Source organism: Portunus trituberculatus, chromosome 32, assembly GCF_017591435.1.
Source record: "Portunus trituberculatus isolate SZX2019 chromosome 32, ASM1759143v1, whole genome shotgun sequence".
Lineage (NCBI taxonomy): Eukaryota > Metazoa > Arthropoda > Malacostraca > Decapoda > Portunidae > Portunus > Portunus trituberculatus.
This window is the reverse complement of record NC_059286.1, coordinates 6578831-6595681: the sequence shown is the minus strand read 5'-3', so window position 1 is coordinate 6595681 and position 16851 is coordinate 6578831. Positions and strand designations below refer to the sequence as shown.

At 41.7% G+C, this 16851-nt stretch overlaps 1 long non-coding RNA gene across 1 annotated transcript in view; it reads right to left on the bottom strand.

The window, feature by feature from the left end:
* The window catches only part of LOC123512037, a 63289-nt gene extending 57697 nt beyond the window's left edge, over positions 1-5592 (bottom strand). The window contains exons 1-2 of the long non-coding RNA XR_006677014.1: positions 5536-5592; positions 1331-1465 (exon numbers count right to left, since the gene is read on the bottom strand). This is a non-coding gene — a long non-coding RNA (uncharacterized LOC123512037). The remainder of the gene's footprint in view (positions 1-1330; positions 1466-5535) is intronic.
* Positions 5593-16851: the final 11259 nt, after the last annotated feature.

The following is a 16851-nucleotide window of genomic DNA, read 5'->3' as shown; positions in this document are numbered from 1 at the left end:
ACACACACACACACACACACACACACACACACACACACACACACACACACACACACACACACATGGACGCTGGTAGAGTAAGAAAAAATTATATTCTCTCTCTCTCTCTCTCTCTCTCTCTCTCTCTCTCTCTCTCTCTCTCTCTCTCTCTCTCTCTCTCTCTCTCTCTCTTTCTTTACATCCTCCAAACCCGATAGGAATTCTAATTTTGCGCCTGGCTGAGATAATCGAACGTTACTACAGCCCTACATAATGACAGGGGGAGGGTTGGGGAGCTTGGCAGGGGCTGGGAGACGCTAGGGAAGGGCTAGAAGGAACTGGAAGGCTCTAGGAAGGGGCAGGGAGGTGCTGGGGAGGTTATAACAGGCCCCTCCAGCGATACAGACAAAACACAGGGGGGCGACATCGAGAGAACTTGTGGCAAATATCAAAAGGCTTCGTGTGTGAAGGCAGCGTGTGTGTTATCAGGTGACAGGCGTGTTTTGTCCCAGGCTGCGGTAATATTGTCATTCTTGCCTGACTTTTAATACCAATTTCCACATACTTGCGCTGGCTAAGGTGAGTAATGGCGGTGTGGAGATGGAATAATTTGCATAAACGTCTTGTGTGTGTTTGTGTTTGTGTGTGTGTGTGTGTGTGTGTGTGTGTGTGTGTGTGTGTGTGTGTGTGTGTGTGTGTGTGGTGTGTGTGGCGCTTCCTTCCTTTATTTAACTTCAGTCTCGCATCTCGTCCATCCCTCGCTCGCTTACTGAGGCTGCAAGATTTGGGGTTCCCGTGAAATTGGGCCAAAACCCGCCCTCTTCCCTGTTAATTTATTCATGTATGGTACACGACCCCGCCATCAGCCAAGCCAACACAGCTCAGCCCATCACAGCCCATCCCAGCCCACCGCAACACAGCACAGCACAGCACAGCCCACCGCAACACACACACACACACACACACACACACACACACACACCAATCACTTCGCCCTGTCAATGTTTCCTGACGACTGTGCAGCATTCAGACCCTTACTCTAAAACACTTTGTTCTCTCACCACGACTATCTTTAACCCCTTCGATATTGGGACGCATTTCTCTGAGTTTTGAGTATGATTAAACGATTTTATTGACATTAGGAAGGGTTTATGGAGGTCAGAAGATAAATGTTCCAGAGTCTTCACTATTTTAATGCCCCTGAAGCTGTATGAAATCACCTAATAGTAACTAGAATGAATATGAAAACGTGTCTTGGTACTGAAGGGGTCAAAGGCTACAAATATAACTACTTGGTTTTTCATGAGTTTCTTCTGATAAGTGTCATAATCTTAATAATCTGTTACCTTACCTACGTGCGGTGCCCTGCAGACGCTGGCCAGCATGGATTAGCCACACACCTGTATTTCTTGCCATTTGTATATGCAGCTCTTCCTCCATCTCCTTGCTCTTTCTATTCCATCCATGTACTTCTTCCTTTGTTAATCTGCTTGAAAAGATTAGACAATTTTATGGACGAGGATGACAAATGGAAATAGGTAGACATACTTTATAAAGGAACTGCCAAGTGTAGCTCTGATGGCTTCTTACAGTTTCATTTATTTTCTATACCATAAAAAAGTAAAGTTGATGACAAGGTGGAATTCTAAAACACTTTGCTCTCTCACCATGACTCTCTTCAAGGGCCAAAAGAAAAAAAAAACTACGTGGATTTCTATTAGTTTCTTTTGGTAATAATGTAATAAATCTTGTTAATCTGTTACTGAAACCATGAAAAATACTCATAAATACCAGGGTTACATGACTCTGCCCGTCTTGAATGTAGTGAGGGAGTGTTTCAGAATACGGTTCTCATAAATACTTCTGGTTCTCGTGAGGACAATAAAGCACTAGAAACTTACAAAGGTGATGCATTGTACCCTCAAGTATGCTTTTACTCAGACTGGCCATGTAGAATCCTTTGTAAATTACTGATAATCATGAAATCACACATAATATATAACTTCCACTACAGATTATTAACCCCTTGAGTGCCATGACGCGTTTTCATATTCATCCTGCTTACTATTTGGTGATTTTGTACAGCTTCAGAAACTCATGTGGGGGATTGAGCTAGTGACGACTCTGGCTATTAATCTTCTAACATCCATAGACTCTTTTTGATATCAATGAAATGGTCTAATCGTAAAAAATCTCAAGGTAAAAATGTGTCTCAGTACTGAAAGGGTTAATCTTCTGACCTCAATATACCCTTCCTAATGTCAATATAATGGTCTAATCGTACACAAATCTCAAGGTAAAAATGTGTCCCAGTACTAAAGAAGTAAAAAGTTATCAAAATGACGTGCGAAATTGAGAAACGACAGAGAAAACGAGTAATATTAACTTCTAAACCCAAGGCATTCTTGAGACCCACTGGAATTTCAATGTATATACAGAATCTTCCACAAATTCAATATGGGTAAAGGGAAAATAGAACTGCATCTGATTCTAGGCACTAAAAATGAAAGTAGTAATTTTTAATCGGTAACATTCTTGAAATTCACTAAAACACAAGAAATATACAAAAACCTTCATTAAATTCAATACGAGTAAGGAAAACACAGTAATACGTACACTTGACCCCTGAGACACTAAATAGAAAAAACAGCAACATTTAATCTCTAACATTCTTGAAATCCACTAAAAACACAAGGAATATACAAAAACCTTCACTAAATTCAATACGAGTAAGGAGAATACCAAACTCTTGACCTCTAAGACACTAAATGAAAAGAGTAACATCTAAACCTCTAACACTCGAAATCCACTGAAAACACAATGAATATACAAAAACCTTCACTAAATCCAATACGAGTAAGGAAAACACACTTGACCCCTGAGACACTAAATAAAAAAACAGCAACATTTAACCTCTAATATTCTTGAAATCGACTGAAAACACAAGAAATATACAAAATACTTTCATTAAATTCAATACGAGTTTGGATGATTATACATACACTTGATCCCTGAGACACTAAATAGAAAAACAGCAACATTTAATCTCTAACACTCTTGAAATCCACTGAAAACATGTAGTATAATATCTTTACTGCACCGAAACTTATATCTTGAAACACTTTAACGCATCTCTACTACTTTCAAAAGGCTGAAGTTGAAGTCACAAGGATTTTTAAGATTGTTTTTACGATTATAGTGGCATATTAACAAGGTTTCTGCAGCATCACGAGGAGGAGAAGTCTTGAAAACGCTCCCAATCATCTTTGTGGCCTTTGAAAACAGTCGTGGTAAGAGAACTAAGTGTCAGTCGTGCTAAGAGGACAAAGTGTTTCCGAATAGGAACATGAAAAACGAGTAAGGAAGGACCTACACTTGCCCGCTAACGTCCAAAGACCAGCTAGAAAACAATGAAGGCAAAACACAGACCAAAATTAATCCAAGTAAACCCTCACTGACCGCGAACAACAAGGCGACGCTGGAATTCTAAAACGGCAATAATGAAAATGGATAGAAAGGGTCCGAGTATGAAAAAAAAAAATAATAATAATAATAAAAGAGGAGGAAAAGGTCGCGTCCTCTTTACGACAGGACAACAATATGTAACAGAAGCACCATGCGGCGGAAAACGGTCGCTGTGATTGTTACTAACTCATAAACGTCCAATAAACACGACGCTAAGAAGAGGGTGATGACAGTGTAGCCAGACTCCCAGGCGCCGCGCAGTTCCAGTGTAGTCAGAACAGACGCTCACCCCACACCAGCGGAGCATGCAATTCCCTACTAATTAGCAATATTAATGCCTTCATTTGTTTCAGTCAAGGACGCATTACCATAGCAGAGGCAGTGGGAGGCGTGGTGTGCCTGGCTGTAGAGAAGGCGGCGGTGGAGCCCTCTATGCTTCCCAAACGGAGGGGTCTGGCAGGGGACGGCACAGTACTTCGGCTCGGATGCAACAACACATCACTTCCTCACCTCGACAGTTTTCACGGACCACAGAGATGAATAACAGGGATTTCACATGTGTTTCTTTTGTTGATAATAGGGAATTTTTGTTAATCTGTCACTTGAACCGTGCAAACACCCTTAAAAACCATCGTAACAACAGCTTGAGCCTCTTGAAATAATGGAGGTACAGCGTAGAGGTGTTTCAGAATACGAGCCTTGGGTGTAAGGGAACGAGAGGATAACAGAGGATTATGCCAGATGGATAATAATTCACCGCTGGGTTTACACTAGGGTGAACCGCGAATATCTCAAGTACTGTGGTGAATTTGAACACTTGCCTTCTAAATTGAGTTACTGAAGAAGAGTTTGTCCAAGATGCGAGTCCAGAGCATGTATCATTGCTGTGTGCGTGAGACTATTGAGCGTTCAGAGGCGCGTTTGAGGGAATGATCAGGAAAAACAGAAGTAAGGCTGAAAAATAAGTTATAACAGTAAAGAATTTTGTTTTTGGTGAGCGTTTTAAAATGTGAATCTCAAACAAATATTGCATCTGTACACTGAAACGTTATTTGTGAAGTTAGACCGAGAAGAAATGTCCACAAATATCTTGGCATGGAAATATAACTTAACTAACCCTAACATAGATAACAAAGGAGAAATACGCACGTCTAACCTAACCTAAACTAACTACCAGTGAGGAGAAATGTTGAGGAAATCTAACCTAACCTTACCTAACATGACATAACTAGTATTGAAGAAAGATATCCACGAATGCCAAGTTGCAAGTCTAACCTAACCAAACGTAACCTAACGAAGGAAAAGGTGATAAAAAAAAAAAAAGGAAAAAGAAGGAAAAGGTAAAAGATTTGTTTGTTAAAAAGTGCTTAACGTAACTTAACGTAACTTAACGTAACGTAACCTAAAGTAACCTAACAAGCACTATGAAAAAAAAAAAATGTTAGAAGTGTCTGGTATAAAAATCTAAATAACAAAAAAATAAATGCAGTAGATGTGTGTGTGTGTGTGTGTGTGTGTGTGTGTGTGTGTGTGTGTGTGTGTGTGTGTGTGTGCGCGCGTTTGCGTTTTTCCAAGCCATGTTTTTTCTTCCCTCAAGTGACGCATGTGATTACTGCTTATCTATCTTCTCTATCTACCTATCTCTCTGCCTTACACCTCCCTCTTTTATTCTTCCCTTCCTATCCACCATTCCTTGTCTGCCTTCTCCCTACACACACACACACACACACACACACACACTTCTCCCTGTCTACCTCCCTCTCCCTATCTCCCTCTCTCCCTCTCTCTCCCTTTCTCCCTCTTCAGCTGTAATCCAATGTAACACGTAGCACATATTTGGCTTCCTCTGACCTATTTCTGACACCCTTACGACCACAGCAGCACACCTGTACACACATCCACTCACTCATCCCTTACTCAGCACTGTACTAAACACCTTACGCAGCCACACTCACTCGCTCACTCGCTCACTCCCTCACTTATTTACACCTTCACGTATTTACTCATCGCTTCTCTCATGTCTCCCATCACATCAGTCACACTCATCATTCATACACAGTCACACACACCACTGTTCTCTTTATTTCTCACCTTTTCCTCCTCCTCGTTCACTTTTATATCTTCTTTCTTCATCATCTCTTCTTCGTCAACTCCTCTCCCTCTCTCTCTCTCTCTCTCTTTCTTCTTCTTGTCGTTGTCGTCGTCCTCCTTTTCTTCCTCCTCCTCCTTCTCCTTCTCGTTCTCTTCACATTTCATCTTTGTAACTTCTTTTTCCTTCTTCTTGTTCATTTCTATATCTTCTTTCTTCACCACGTCTTCTTCGTCAACCTCTCTCTCTCTCTCTCCTCCGCCTCGTTGCCGTTCTACTCTTCCTCCTCCTCCTCCTCTTCCTCCTCCTCCTCGAAACACGCGACCAGACACAGCACGGGGTTCAATGCTTCATACGGCTTCTCGGTATGTGGATCCGGATACGCCTGCTTCATTTGTGGTTTCGTATCCAGAAAAAAAAAAGAAGGAAAGAAAGCGTAACTGTTACTTCCGCTTCTGTTTACTCATTTGGGTATTTTTCTGTTTTTTTTTTTTTTCTTGAGTTGCGTTATTTTCTTTTTCTATCTCTCTCTCTTCCTCGTATTTGGAAGCGTAGAGGGTTGTGTGTGTGTGTGTGTGTGTGTGTGTGTGTGTGTGTGTGTGTGTGTGTGTGTGTTATAAGTACGAGTGTTGATAGATATTGCTCTTAGTGAAATTTACTCTCTCTCTCTCTCTCTCTCTCTCTCTCTCTCTCTCTCTCTCTCTCTCTCTCTCTCTCTCTGTGTGTGTGTGTGTGTGTGTGTGTGTGTGTGTGTGTGTGTGTGTGTGTGTGTGTGTGTGTGTGTGTGTGTGTGTGTAGAGAAAGAGGGTTTTTCACTTATTTGAGAGAGAGAGAGAGAGAGAGAGAGAGAGAGAGAGAGAGAGAGAGAGACAGACAGACAGACAGACAGACAGACAGACAGACAGACAGACAGACAGACAGACAGACAGACAGACAGACAGACAGACAGACAGACAGACAGACAGACAGACAAACAGACAACCAGAGAGAGGAAATAAAAGAGAAAAAAAGAACACCATCCCGGAAAGACAGAAGGACACAAGGAATATTAGAGAAAGCGAGAAGAATGCGCCTTTCTTATTAGATCTGGGCGAGAGGCAAGGAAGGATTTTTGAGCTCCTAATTAGCCCTGGGGAGCGAAAGGACACAGCCATTAATCAGATGCAATGATGAAGGATCGACGCCAGCTTGCTCCCTTAATGAGACAACGCAAAACAATGCATTTATTTCACTTCCCATCGTCATCTTTTTCTCATTATCAGCACATCATGCATTGCGGAAGAGATAAGAAGATAAAATGTAAAGGAAGTAAGACCAGGAACTGATTTAAGGAACCTGGAAAAGAAATTAAGATCGAGAGGAGGACAAAGAGAAGGGATGGACTTATGGGTAGAAAAGTCAACAGATCGAAGGCACAGGGAAAGAAACAAGGAAGAGACTCGTGCATAGGAAAGAAGTAAAATTATTAGTAGTACAGAAGAGTGGTTAAATTATAGTGAAGGGGAAGACAAGGAGGAGGGATGGACGAAGGGTGGAAAAGCAAGGAAAGGAACGCACAGGGATGAAAAGCACAGGGAAAGATGCAAGGAAGAGACTCGTGCATAGGAAAGAAGTAAAGTTATTAGTAGTACAGAAGAGTGGTTAAATTATAGTGAAGAGGAAGACTAGGAGGAGGGAAGGACATGGGGCGGAAAAGTAAGGAAAGGAAAGCAAGGGATGGAAGGATGTAAGGAGACTCGTGCATAATAAACTAAGAGTAAAGTTATTAGTACAAAGGAGTAGTTAAATTATAGTCAAAGGAAAACAAGGAGGAAGGATACGGACTTGGGATGACAAAGCAAGGAAACGAAGGCATGGGGGAAAGATGCAAGGGATAGAAACGCTAGGAAGAGAATTGTGCATAGGAAAGGAGAAGTAAAGTTTTAATAGTAGAGTGACTAAATTACAATGAAAGAGGACGGATGGACTTAAGGTATGAAATCAAAGGATAGAAGACACAGACAAAGATACAGAGGGGATAGATACACCTGGACACTTACTAATTCTGGCACGTGGAAAATGGAAGGTGTGCGTCTTTTAAGTGTGCAATACATAGTTCTAGGCCGAGACATTAGCCGATGAGTTTAGAGAAGTCTGCCCCAATATGTGTGAGTGGCTGAACAACGGTGAGTATGGCGTGCTATTGACGATTGAAGCATAAGTGAACAAGTTAGTCCGTCAGCGAGTCTTGTCAGAATTCCCTCCCCTACTTACTACACACAGAACTCACCAAAAAAACAAACACTATATATATATATATATATATATATATATATATATATATATATATATATATATATATATATATATATATATATATATATATATATATATATATATATATATACTATATACTTACTTACTTTCATATATAGTACAAGAAATCTTCTTCACTTTTCCTTTTCTTTTTCACTCACGATAAGCACCACCACCAAGAGGAGAGGAGGAAACAGAACGGAAAGAAGGAAAGGAAGGAGAAATGTTGAATATAAAAAAAAGTACACTGAAGGAAGAAGGGTGGGGGGGAACTTTGTGTGTGTGTGTGTGTGTGTGTGTGTGTGTGTGTGTGTGTGTGTGTGTGTGTGTGTGTGTGTGTGTGCAAAACAGCAAACTTTTTTTTTTTTCATGAGGAGGCAAAGAAAGGACTTCACTTGTGAAAAACTACTAATATTTATTTATTACTCGACATCAACATTTCGGTGGGTGCCTCTTGCTAATTTTCATTCCTTTGCCTCCTATATATTTATTATGCTCTCTCTGCCTGCCCTTCCACGTGTGAACTCATGAATAAAATAGGTTTGCTGTTTGCACATATACAAAGGCTGCCGCCCGTCAGTGTGACAAATTAATAAAAACAACAGCAACAAAAATGTATTCCCTTTCGCTTCAACAATTATCCATCCTCTCATTTAAGTCACAACACTTAGACAAAAACAGACTCTTTCTTCTCTTGTTTTCCATCTTGCAAATCAACAACACTCAAATCTTATAAAAAAGACTTGATGATGGAAATACTTTTAAAGATACACTAAATAAAAAGGTATTTCGAGATTCAGAATCTCTTCATAGCAATTTGGCAGGGCTAAAAGCATCTTCAGGGAGCAGGAAGTTGCTTCTAAGTTCATTACCATTGCCTCCTTTATTGAGAAGAGACCAACACTGATACCTAATGCACTTTGGAGGCACAAGAAGGCCGAAGTTAAGAGAGAGAGAGAGAGAGAGAGAGAGAGAGAGAGAGAGAGAGAGAGAGAGTGTGTGTGTGTGTGTGTGTGTGTGTGTGTGTGATGCGGTGGTGAGGTGATGTGTGATGAGGTATGGTGATGCCTTCAATGGAGGATAAGGCCAGGGAAAGTTGAGACGAGAGGGCCAGCCCTGTTAAAACTTGAGAGAGGTGTGATGAAGTGATGAAGTGATGTGTAGTGAGTTGCAGTGATGATGATCTCGTGGTAGTGACTGTGGATGTGGTGACTGTTGTGGTGATCAACCACCACTACCAAAACCAACATCAACATCACCAGCCTCTCTCTTTCTCCTCCCTTCCAATATCTCTTCACCCACCATCATCACCATTAGCACTTCCATCACCTCCTGTGCCTCCTCCTCCTTCTCTTCCTCCAATTGCTTTTTAAATAGTATATATATGTTATATTATTTCCTCGGATTCACCTCTCTTTTCTTCTCTCTTCAACCACTTCCTCCTCCTCCTCCTCCTCCTCCTCCTCCTCCTCTTCCTCCAGCCATTCCACCCCTAATCACTTTTTTTTACTATTGTTTCTGTCATTACTTTTTCTTACTATATCTCTGTCCTCTATTCTCCCTTCCACTATTCCTTCCTACTTACTCCCTTTTCCTATTCCCTCCAGCACTACTACCACCACCTCTACCTTCTCCTATTAAATAAATACCTCAAACTAGTATTTCTGCGATTATCCTTTATCGATCGGGCTCTCATTTCCGTACCGTTAATGGAAGGCACGTGAAATTTTTATCAGCGATAGAGCTCACCTTGAACTTTCTAACGGTATGTTTACTTTCAATTTAGCCAAAACACACACAAAATATTTAAAAAAGATACAATAAAGTTTTATAATGACTCTTCAGTGTGTTTTTTTTTTTTTTACACTGCTCACTTTGGTTCAACGCTCACTGAGCCCAAACTATTGATAATTATGATCTGTTTTTTGGATATGATGCTAGAATAGGCATAATACTCATGTTGTGGGAGTTTCATTAAGCTGCGACCAAAACTGTGGCCTCAATAACTCGGTGACACCCGGTGACACCAGTGAAGAGAGAAACCATTCTTGTCACTCACTACTACTCCTGCCATCACCATATATATATATAAATAACTAACTGGCTGTCCCTCAGAGTGGCAACATCACTTATATAATATGCAGTTTTGCCTGCTCTTTCCAACTACGCTGAGTATATTTGCGCGTCACCAAGCGAAATATCCGATTCACCGAGGTGACAAGATAAGTAAGTAACAACACCACCACCAACCAACCAGGAAGGAGAAGGGTGTTGTTAGTTAAAAAAAACTAACCTGTCTCGCGGACCTCTCTTGCTACCTAATGCTTCACTGACCACTAGCGCGCCATACTCACCGTTGTTCACACACACACACACACACACACACACACACACACACACACACACATTAGGGCACACTTCTCTAACGCAATAGCGAATGCCTTGCATTTCTCACGTGCCAGAATTAACAAGTGTCCAAGTACGCAGACTGGCTGTAAGAGTAGCGTTATAGTTGAGTTAGTGTGTATCTGATAACACAGCAGGTACATGTACAAGCTAGAAATTACGGTCTGTGTGACGTGCTCGTGATAACTCGTTTGACATTCCTCTTTTCCCAATAGTAAGAGAAAAAAAACAATAACAAAAAATAAATAAAACAAAATGCAATGCTATAACATCGTAACAAAATCAATCTTATGCTGCAAAATTTGAAAACTGTTTTGTTACTGCTCAACATTTTCTGCTACTTGTTCTTTATGGACAACTTAAATAATTTTGTCGCTGGAGAGTTACGGTGGTGATGCCTTGAAGCGACGAGAAGGCCAGAGAAAGTTGAAACGAGAGGAAGACTTGAAATAACTTGAGAGAGGTGTGATGAAGTGGTGAAGTGATGTGTGGTGAGTTGTAATAATGATGTCCTCGTGGTAATGATTGTAATGTAGTGACTTGTGGTGATCAATGCGTCTCCTTTACTACCACCATCACAAGCCCCTCTCTTCTACGTCCCATCAAATATATCTTTATTCACCATCACGACCATCACCACCTCCATCACCTCCTGCTCCCCTTCTTCCTCGTTTTCCTCCTGCACCTCCTTCTGTTCCTTCTCCAATTGCTTTTTGAATAGTATATAAGTTATATCATTTCTTCCGATTCTCCTCTCTTCCTCTTCCCTCTATTCATGCCACTTCCTTCTCCTCCTCCTCCTCCTCCTCCTCCTTCCCCCCTTAGAGGAATTGATGGCGGAGTTGGTTAAGGGGGCTCGTGGTCGAATCCTTGCCAAACCTCATTGCCCGGTGGGAGATGATGTGTTCAACCGTCAACCCTAGCGGTGACATATGACCGAAGCTGTTGCGGCACCTAATGGATTCATTTCCATCTTTATTCTACTCCTCCCCTTCCTCCTCTTTCTTTTCCAATTCTAATCACCTTTTGACTATTGTTTCTGTCATTACTTCTTCCAAAACCTCTCTCCTGTGTTCTCTCTTCCACTATCCTCTCCTCCCCACTCCCTCTTCCCACTTCCTCCAACACACTCATCACCACCATAACCACCTCCTCCTCTGCCTCCTCCTATTACCTCTACTAAGTAGTATTTCTGCAATTACCTTTTAGGGATATTTTGGGTATTTATACGTTGCTACTGAACATATGGAGAATGAATGCACAGTAAATGTTTCACTGGAATTCTAGTTACACAATTACAGAAGTCACCCATTAAAAACAAGTAGAAGAAAATGTTTGAGCAGTAACTAAAGTTTTCAAATTTTTGCATCATCTAATTGCTAGCTTTAATATATTGCATCATCTTATGTTTCTTGTTATATTTTCCTTCTTCTCTTACAACTGGGAAAACAGGAAAGTCATACGAGTTATAACGAACACACCACACAGACCGTAATTTCTAGCTTGTAACTGCTGTGTTATCAAATGCACACTAACTCAACTATTATAACGCTACTCTTACTGCCTGCGTACTTGGACACTTGCTAATTCTGGCACGTGATCAATGTGTGTGTGTGTGTGTGTGTGTGTGAACAAAGGTGAGTATGGCGCGCTACTGACCAGTGAAGCATTAGGTATCATGAGAGGAGTTTAGTCCGGACCGGACAGGTTAGTTAGTTTTTACCCTCTTATTTTATTTATTTACTACCTCGGTGAATCGGGTATTTCGCTTGGTAACGCGCAAATATACTTATGACAAGAATGGTTACTTATCTCTTCACTGGTGTCACCGAGTTGTTGAGGCCAGTTTTGGTGCCAGTTTAATGAATCTCCTACAGCATGTGTGTAAATATTACTTACGCCTATTCCAGCATCGTATCCAAAAATCAGCTCAAAATTCCCAACAGTTTGAGATCAGTGAGAGTTGGACCAAAGTGAGCAGTGTGGAAACTCATCAGCACAGAGAGAGAGAGAGAGAGAGAGAGAGAGAGAGAGAGAGAGAGAGAGAGAGAGAGAAGACTAATATAAGTATATCTTAACCTGAAAAGAGGGAAAAAGCAAACATTAGGAGTGTTGAGTGTGTGGAGTTTGTCATGCTTTGTGGCTTATCTTTGTGGCTTTCCTTTGTGGCTTACCTAGGTAGTGTTCCATACGCCGGGCGGCGAGGGTACAGTAGTCAGCAGAAAGAGGCACAGCAGTCAGCAGACAGAAGCGGTGTGGCGCACCAGGGGCGGAGAGCTCGGGAGTGTGGTGGTGGTGCGGGAGTACAGAGAGGGTGTTGGTGTGTCGTGTGGCCGCCATTGCCATTGCCGCCCACCTCCATTTGCTTCCTGGGGAAGGTGAAGGAAGCGACACGCGCCTTCTCCTCCTCCCCCAGCAGCACTGGGTGTTGAGCGGACACCCACACACTCTACGGGGTCTCTCTCAGGTACCCTCACCTCGCCTCCCCCGGATCTGAAGAAGGCTACAGCCCGGCGCCCTGCAGTGGTGCACGTTGGCACCTGCAGGTGTGCGGCCAACGCCACCTCCCTCCTGAAGATACCACCCCGTTCGCGGCGTGACGGGGATGTGGCGTCCTCCCAGCACCCCAGCACCCCAGGGCCACCTCGGCCACCAGGGCAGAGATGAAGACTCCCCGCTCCCCGCCACCATGTGCTTCTTGGGGAGGGTGAAGGAAGCGCTGGACGCCTCCTCCTCCCCGAGCAGCACTGGGCGTGGAGCGAGATGCCCGCACACTCCGCCGGGCCACACTCGCCCAGTCATGCAAACAGTTGCTGTGCTGTTTTCTTCTGACTATTTTCGAAAAGAAAAATCTTGATGAGCTGCAGTTCTGCTCTAAACAAACTTCATGGATGGAGTGGCGAAGCCATGATAACAGTTCACCATCATTGCTCTCCAGTCTTCACTACGCTGTGTGACATTACTAACTCGCTCCACCGTTATTGTCTTTACTGTTAGTACCTTCATGTGTTGAAAAGACAACTTGCGTGTCCTTACAATTGGGAAAAAAGGAAAGTCAAACGAGTTATCACGAGCACTCCACAGGCCGTAATTTCTAGCTTGTACCTGCTGTGTTGTCAGATACACACTAACTCAACTATAACGCTACTCTTACTGCCTGCGTACTTGGACACTTACTAATTCTGGCTCGTGAGAAATACAAGGCATTCGCCATTGTGTTAGAAAAGTGTGCCCTAATGTGTGTGTGTGTGTGTGTGTGTGTGTGTGTGTGTGTGTGTGTGAGTGGTTGAACAACGGGGAGTATAGCGCGCTACTGACCAATGAAGCTTTAGGTACCAATTGAGAGGAGTTTAGACCGGCCCGCGAGACATGTTAGTTTTTTTTTACCCCTGGTGTTGTTGTCCCTTATTTTGTCACCTCAGTGAATCAGGTATTTCGGTTGGTGACTCACAAAATTAATATACTTGCGTAGTTGGAAAAAACAGGCAAAACTGCATAGAATAAGTGATGCTGCCACTCGGAGGGACAGTTATGGTGATGACAGAGTGGTGACAAGAATGGTTGGTTACTGGTCTTTTCACTGGTGTCACCAGGTGTCACCGAGTTGTTGAGGCCACAGTTTTGGTCCCAGCTTAATGAAACTCCCACAGCATGTGTATTACGCCGATTCCAGCATCATATCCAAAAGTCATCTCAAAATTCCCAATAGTTTGGGGTCAGTGAGCGTTGGACTCAAAGTGAGCAGTGTGAAAATACACCGATAAACTTCAGTACCATGACGCGTTTTCATATTCATTGTGGTTACTATATAGCGATTTTATACAGCTTAAGAAACTTGTGTTGACATAGAAATAGTAAAGACTTAAGATTTTGGCCATTAATCTTTTGACCTCCAAAGACCCTTCCTAAAGCACATAAAATCGTTTATTCACACCCAAAACCATGGTAAAATGGGTCTCGGTATTAAAAGGGTTAAGAGAATCATTATAACTTTACTGCATTTTTTTGTGTGTGTTTTGGCTGAACTGAAAGTAAGCATACCGTTAGAAAGAAAGCTCTCTGCAAGCTCTATCGCTGATAAAAATTTCACGTGCTTAGTATTAGTGGTATGGAAATGAGAGCCCGATAAAGGGTAGAATAAAATTACGCTGTCAGAAAAGAAGTTCACGGAAGGGCGGCAGACTTTGTATATGTGCAAACAGCAAACCTTTCTTTCATGAGGAGGCAAAGGATTTCCACCAAATCTCACTCTAGGCACGGGTGATTACTTTTCCTCACCACTGGGACGGGAAATGAAAAGGTGAGCAAATTGTGTTCCCAGACCGAGCGAGGGTGGCGCCTAACGAAAGTGAAGTCCGCGGCTCCCATGGTAAGTAAAGCTCACTCATCACCGACAGTAAACGCTTCTTAGGTCATGTTTTCAGACGTCTTAGTTTTACCCTACTCATTATCGGGCTCTTATTTCCATACCATTAATGGTAGATACGTGAAATTTTTATCAGCGATAGAGTTTGCCGAGAGCTTTCTAACGGTATCCTTACTTTCAATATAGCCAAAATACACACAAAATAACATAATACAGTAACTTTATAATGATATAATGACTCACTTAAGTGTGTGTTTCCACACTGCTCACTTTTGTGCAACGCTCACTGAGCCCAAACTATTGGAAAAATTTTAGCTGACTTTTGGATATGATGCTGGAATAGGCGTAATACACATGCTGTGGGAGTTTCATTATGTTGCGACCAAAACTGTGGCCTCAACAACTCGGTGACACCAGTGAAGAGATAAATAAGTAAGTAACCACTCTTGTCACCGCCCCTCTCATCACCATAACTGTCCCTCAGAGTATGCAGTTTTGCCTGCCCTTTCCAGCTACGCTAAGTATATTTGCGCGTCACCAAGCGAAAAACACTCGATTCACCGAGGTGACAATGTAAAAAATGAACAACAACAAGCAAACAAACACCAGGCAGGGTAAAACTGACCTGTCCGGTCCGGTCTAAACTCCTCTCTTGCTACCTAATGCTTCACTAATCAGTAGCGCGCCATACTCGCCGTTCTTCAGCCACTCACACAAATTAGGGCACACTTCTCTAAGACAATGGCGAATGCCTTGCATTTCTCACGTGCCAGAATTAGCAAGTGTCCAAGTACGCAGGCTGTAAGAGTAGCGTTATAGTTGAGTTAGTGTGTATTTGATAACACAGCAGGTACAGATGCGATCAGTAAATTCCTTGCCAATCTTAGCCCATATATTTTCCAGTAGCAATACCTGGCAGATCATCACCAGGTGAAGGCTCCAGGTTCCCTTGGATTGGTTAAACTCCCTCAAAAACTAAGCCTTAAAGCTCCACCCACTTGACCCATCTCCCCCGACCACCATCCCATTGTGTGTGTGTGTGTGTGTGTGTGTGTGTGTGTGTGTGTGTGTGTGTGTGTGTGTGTGTGTGTGTGTGTGTGTGTCTGATCTTTATTTTTATTTCATTTTCTCAATTCACGTAGCAAATGTAGCATAGCAATCTCTCTGATCTTCCTCCTCCTCCTCCTCCTCCTCCTCCTCCTCCTCCTTCATATATATATATATATATATATATATATATATATATATATATATATATATATATATATATATATATATATATATATATATATATATATATATATATATATATATATATATATATATATATATATATATATATCTTTCTATATATAGAGAGAGAGAGAGAGAGAGAGAGAGAGAGAGAGAGAGAGAGAGAGAGAGAGAGAGAGAGAGAGAGAGAGAGAGAGAGAGAGAGAGATTTAATATTTCCTTTTCAGCATTGATATTTTACTATTGAAATCAATATGATATTCATATATATTCATATATTCATATATTGATTCATATATTGGTTGTATAGTAGAGTTTACAAATGTCAAAGACTTCAAGATGGTGGTGGTGGTGGTGGTAGCAGTTGTAGTGATGGAAGCAGAAAGGATTAACAAAATATTTCACACTTTTTACGACTTTGAGTCTTCCGCCTTTTGACCTAAGGAAGAAGCTTATCAGGTCGTCACCTCAATGGATTAAATTTCTCTCTCTCTCTCTCTCTCTCTCTCTCTCTCTCTCTCTCTCTCTCTCTCTCTCTCTCTCTCTCTCACACACACAGACACAGACACAGACACAGACACAGACACAGACACACACACACACACACACACACACACATTATTATCATTATTATTATGAATATTATTATATGATTTTAGTGCTTCATGACATTATTATCATAATTACGATTATTATAATTGTTTTATTATCAATTTTCATCAATAATTAGTGTAGTAATTTCTCTCTCTCTCTCTCTCTCTCTCTCTCTCTCTCTCTCTCTCTCTCTCTCTCTCTCTCTCTCTCTCTATCTATCTGTTCATCTTATTTGTATTTTTTCTTCTTATTTGTTCTTAAAACTTTTATTTTCTATATAAATTACATTAGGCAGAACAATAAGTTTACTGAAACTACTTCCTGTACTACTACTACTACTACTACTACTACTACTACTACTACTACTACTACTACTACTGCTGCTACTACAACTACGACTGCTACTACTACTACTACTACTACT